This window comes from Panthera pardus, unplaced genomic scaffold (assembly GCF_024362965.1).
Source record: "Panthera pardus isolate Hobbes unplaced genomic scaffold, ASM2436296v1 HiC_scaffold_20, whole genome shotgun sequence".
Taxonomy (NCBI): Eukaryota; Metazoa; Chordata; class Mammalia; order Carnivora; family Felidae; genus Panthera; species Panthera pardus.
The window spans coordinates 48,809,407-48,815,459 of record NW_026526766.1 but is presented as its reverse complement, the minus strand read 5'-3'; the positions used below and the strand labels follow the sequence as shown (position 1 = coordinate 48,815,459).

Below are 6,053 nucleotides of genomic sequence, written 5' to 3'. Positions count from 1 at the left end.
AAAAAAAAAATCTTTATTTATTTTTGAGGGAGAGACAGTGTGTGAGCAGGGGAGGAGCAGAGAGAGAGGGAGACACAGAATCCGAAGCAGTCTCCAGGCTTTGAGCTGTCAGCACAGAGCCCGATGTGAGGCTGGGGTTCACAAACAGTGAGATCATGAACTGAGCTGAAGTCAGATGCCCAACAAACTGAGCCACCCAGGCACCCCTAGGAGAACCCATTTTAAGTTGACTTCATAAAGTTTTAGACAGCACCACTTTGAGAGGAAAATAAAGTGCTCAGATTCTGCAGACTTCGAAAAATATTTTTTTGTTTAATATATATGACTAATATGCTGCTGTTTATGTACCAGTATTCATCAATAGAAATTGGGTCACACAGTGCTCACTTACACAGCACATCTACTAAAATTGGAATGATACAGATTCGATTAGCATGGCCCCTGTATAAGCATGACACACAAATACGTGAAGCATTCCATATTTAAAAAAAAATGGACTATACAATTTGACTTAGCTTTCATTTAATTAACCAGATCATTAGTCAGTTTGCCTTTATTGATGTTTATCCAAAGAGAGAGAGAGAAGAGATATATCATGGATAAGACTCTGAAATCTCTTTCTTGGTCATCTATGAACATGAACGTGTTAAAGTGTTAGCAACAATAATGGCAAACTTTTAATAAGTCATTACTATTTATTTGACATACACAGTTTTCAGCGCTTTACGCATGTTATTTAATGGTCCCAACAAGTCTACAAGGAGAGTACTATTGCCCATATTTTTATATAAGAAAAAGAGATATTAATGCCTCATCCAAAGTTATGTAGGTAGTAGGTGACACGGTCAGGAATCATAATGACACAATCTTTCATATGGGGTCTAGCAATTAATCACCAAGCTTTTACACATACCATCTCAGTGTGTATCATAACAAGTCAATTTTACTATAGGACACATTTTGAAGTTATTATGGGACACTATATGTAATATTGTTTATGATTTCTCTATTCAAAAAAGTAAGATGTTTGAAAAATTATTACACTAAAATATTTACAAAATTTTTAATGCTTTTCTAAAATCTATATTTGCTTGAATTGTATTAATATTTCTGCTCACTAAAAGAAAACAATGAACTTTTCAGTGACTCATCATCTCTGTTTCAGTTAGGTTCCTGTCTAAGAAAAAATAAATAGAATGAGCAGAGGAGAACTGTTTTCATTTCTGCAATTGCTATCAATTCTAAATATGTTTGAAATGTCACTGCACACTGCTTACCAAGCTGTTGGTACCAAGTGAAGTCAGAATTATTAATGGGAGACCTTTGCCAACAAATGCAAGGGATAGTGAACAATACCCTTCTGTAAGTACAAATGAATGTGCTTTTGCTGGTATCTCATATGAAATGACAAAAGTCCTACAATGCTGGTAGGAAAGACACAAATAATGAAGACAGTGGAATATAATGTACTGTTCAATTATTTTCTATCTGAAGGATAGAATTCTGGGAAAGGAGAGAAAAGATGGAAATTAAGATGGGGGTGAGAAAATCAAGAGAAAGGACAATTAGACATTAAAAGAGAAAGTGTGGGAAAAATACAAAGGAATAGAAATGAACTCAAGGAAAAGAATTGAGAAAGTAAGGAAAACTAAATATAGGAAAGAGTATAAAGAATTCCATATTCTTAGCTTTTTGCATCACCATATTTGAACAAACATTCCCAGCATCATTTTGTAGCTTTCTTTTCTACACTCTATAATGTTTGCCATTAGGATTTCACCAGAAAGTATTTTCAGATCTTTTTGTTATTATTAAAAACTACTTTATTTAATTTTTCATCATGATAAGTGTACATTTTAATCCCCATCACCTTTTCACCCATCCCTCCACCCACCTCCCATCTGCTAACCCTTGGTTTGATCTATATAGTTAAAAGTCTGTTTCTTGTTAGTCTCTCTCTCTGTTTTTTTTTTTTTTCCTTTCCTCATCTGTTTTGTTTCTTAAATTCCAAATATAAGTAAGACACATCATATGGAATTTGTTCTTCTCTGACTGGCTTATTTTGCCTAGCATTATGCTCTCTAGCTTTATCCATGTTGTTGCATATGGTAGGATTTCATTCTTTTTTATGGCTGCATAATATTCCATTGTTTATATGTATCGTATCTTCTTTATCCATTCATCTATCAATGGATACTTGGGATGCTTCCTTAGTTTGACTATTGTAAATAATACTGCAGTAAACATAAGGGTGCATGTGTCTTCCGGAATTAGCGTTTTGTACTTCTTGAGTGAATACCCAGTAGTTTAATGAATGGATTGTAGGTTAGTTCTATTTTTAACTTTCTGAGGAATCTCCATACTGTTTTCTACAGTGGCTGCACCAGTTTGTACTTCCAGCGACAGTGCAAGAGGGTTCCACTATGTCCATCCCCTTGCCAACTCTTATTTCTTATGACTTTGATTTTAGGTAGTCTGACATTATAGTTTTGATTTGCATTTTCTCTATGATGGGTGGTGTTGAGCATCTTTTCATGTGTCTGTTGGCCATCTGTATGTCTTCTTGGGAGAAATGTCTGTTCATGTCTTCTGTCCATTTTTTATTTGGATTTTTTTTTGTTTTTTTGGGTGTTGAGATGTATCAGTTCTTTACATATTTCGGATACTAACACTTTATTGGATATATCATTTACAAATATCTTCCGCCATTCAAAAAGTTGCCTTTTAGTCTTAATGTTTCTTTCACTGTGCAAAAGCTTTGTATTTTGATGTAGTCCGATAGTTTATTTTTGCTTTTATTTCCCTTGCCTCGGGAGACATATCTAGAAAAATGTTGTTATGGCTGATGTCAGAGAGATTACTGCCTGTGCTCCCTTTAAGGGTTTTTATGGTTTCAGGTCTCATGTTTAGGTCTTTAGTCCATTTTGAATTTATCTTTGTGTATGGTAAAAGAAAGTGGTCTGTTTTCATTATTTTTCATCTAGCTGTCCAGTTTTCCCAACACCATTTATTAAAGAGACTGTCTTATTTCCACAGCATATCCTTTCCTGCTTTGTCAAAAATTAATTAGCCACATAATTGTGGGTTTATTTCTGGGTTTTCTATTCTATTCAATTGATTTCTGAGTCTGTTTTTATGGCAGTATCATACTGCTTTAATTATTATCACTTGGTAATATAACTTAATATCTGGAATTGTGATACCTCCAAATTTGTTTTTCTTTTTCAAGATTGCATTAGGCATTTTGATGCTTTTTGTGGTTCCATACCAGGTTTAGGATTGTTTGTTCTAATTCTGTGAAAAAAATACTGTTGGTGTTTTGATAAGGGTCGCATTCAAATGTACAGATTGCTTTGGGTAGTATAGACATTTTAATGATATTTGTTCCCCCAACCCATGAGCATGGAATGTCTTTCAATTTCTTTCCATCATTTTGAATTTCTTTCATCAGTATTTTATACTTTTCAGAGTACAGATCTTTCACCATTTTGGTTAAGTTTATTCCTAGATATTTTATTGTTTTTGGTGCAGTTGTAAATGGGATTGTTTTTCTTAATTTTACTTTCTGCTGCTTCATTATTAGTATATAGGAATGCACCAGATTTCTGTACTTTGTTTTTTTTTGTTTTTTTTTTTTTTTTGGTATTCTGTGACTACTGAATTCATTTACCACTTCTAATAGTTTTTTGATGGGGTTTCGGTTTTCTATATACAGTATCATGTCATCTGCAAATAGTGAGAGTTTTACTTCTTCCTTACCACTTTGGATGCCTTTATTTCCATTTGTTGTTTAATTGCTGTGGCTAGGGCTTCCAATACTATGTTGTATAAAATTGTTGAAAGTGGAATTCCTTGTCTGGTTCCTGACCTTAGGGGGAAAGCTCTCAGTTTTTACCCACTGAGTATGATATTAACTGTGGGTTTTCATATATGGCCTATGTTATGTTGAGGTCTGTTCCCTCTAGGTATATTTTGCAGAGGGTTTTTATCTCAATGGAGTTGCACTTTATCAAATGCTTTTTTTGCATCTATTGAAATGATCATATGATTTTGCTAATATTTTGTTGAGGATATTTTAATCTATATTTAATCTATATAATCTAGATTCTTAGCCTATAGTACTCTTTTTTGTTGAGTTTTTATCAGGTTTTGGTATCAGAGTGATGTTGGTCTAACAGAATGAATTTGGAAATTTTCCTTTCTCTTCTATTTTTTGGAATAATTTGAGAAAAATAAGTACTAAATTATCTTTTAAATGTTTGGTAGAATTTGCCTGTGATGCCATTGGGTCTGGACTTTTTTTTTTTTTTGGAAGTTTTTTGATTAGTGATTCAATTTCGTTGCTAGTAATTGGTCTGTTCAAGTTTTCTATTTCTTCCTGCTTTAGTTTTAGTAGGTTATATGTTTCTAGGAATTTCTAGGAATCTCTTTTACATTTTCTAATTTATTGGCACATAGGTTTTCATAATATTCTGTTAGAATTGTTTTTATTTCTGTGGTGTTGGTTGTTATTTCCCTTCTTTCATTTGTGATTTTGTTTATTTGGGACCTCTCCCTCTCTCTTTTTTCTGATGAGTCTGGCTAGAGGTTTATCAGTTCATCTTTTGGAGAACAAGCTTCTGATGTCATTGATCTGTTCTTTTTATTTCTTTTTATTTTTTAGTTTCTATATAATTTATTTCTGCTCTAATCTTATTGTTTCCTTTCTTTTCCTGGGTTTGGGTATTGTTTATTCTTTTTCTAGCTACTTTAGGTGTAAGATTAGGTTGTTTATTTGAAAATTTTCTTGCTTCTTAAGGTAGGCCTGTGTTACTATAAACTTCCCTCTTAGAACCACTTTTGCTTCATCCCAAAGATTTTTGACCCTTGTGTTTCCATTTTCATTCATTTCCATATAATTCTTGAATTTTTCTTTGATTTCTTGGTTGACCAAAGAAATTATTGTTTAGTAGACCTCCATGATTTGTGCTCATTCCATATTTTTTCTTGTGGTTGATTTGTAGTGTCATAGTATTATGGTCAGAAAGAATACATAATATGACTTCAAAGTTGAGACTTGTTTTGTGCCCTAATATGTGATATAATCTGGAAAATGTTCCATGTGTACTTGAAAAGAAAGTGTATTCTGCTCTTTTAGGATGAAATGTTCTGAAGATGTCTGTTAAATCCATCTGGCTTACTGTGTTATTCAAGGCCACTGTTTCCTTGTTGATTTTCTGTTTGGATGATGTCTCTGTTCATGGAAGTGGATTGTTAAAGTCCCTATTATTATTTTATTACTATCACTTATTTCCTGTATGTTTGTTAATAGCATGTTAATACATGCCATATGTATTTGGGTGCTTTCATGTTGGGTGCATAAACATTAACAATTGTTACAACCTCTTGTTCTATTGTCCCCATTATGATTGTGTAGTGTCTTTGTCCCTTGTTATAGTCTTTGTTTTAAAGTCTGTTTTGTCTGACATAAATATTGCCACCCTGACTCTGTTTGATATCAATTTGCATGACAAATATTTTTCCATCCTCTCACTTTCAATCTGTAGGTGTCTTTAGGTCTGAAATGAGTCTGTTGTAGAAAGCATATAGATGAGTCTTGCTTTTTTATCCACCCTGTCACCCTATATCTTTTTATTACAATATTTAGTCTTTTTACATCCAAGATAATTATTGACAGATATGTCTTTTTGCCATTTTGTTATTTCTTTTGTTATTATTTCTATAGATTTCCTCTGATCCTTTCTTGTTCTCTTTCATGGTTTTCTGGTTTTCTTTAGTGATATACTTGGATTCATTTCTCTTTATTCTTTGCATATTTATTACTGGTTTTTGATTTGTGGTTGCCATTAGGTTTATATATAACGTCTTCTGCATACAGCAATCTATATAAAGTTGATGGTTAAGTTTGAACCCATTCTTTACTCTTCTCCCTGCCAGCTTTTAAGTATATGGTGTCATATTTTACATCCTTTATTTTGTGACTCCCTTGACTTATTTTACAGAAATACTTATTTTTACTGATTTTATGTTTTTCTCTTTACCTTCATATTCTC

At 32.8% G+C, this 6,053-nt stretch overlaps 1 non-coding gene across 1 annotated transcript; it reads left to right on the top strand.

The window, feature by feature from the left end:
* The first annotated feature begins 379 nt into the window (after window positions 1–379).
* On the top strand, window positions 380–486 carry LOC128778777 (U6 spliceosomal RNA). The gene has a single exon (XR_008424489.1). It is a non-coding gene; the product is annotated as a U6 spliceosomal RNA (small nuclear RNA).
* The last annotated feature ends 5,567 nt before the right edge of the window (window positions 487–6,053 follow it).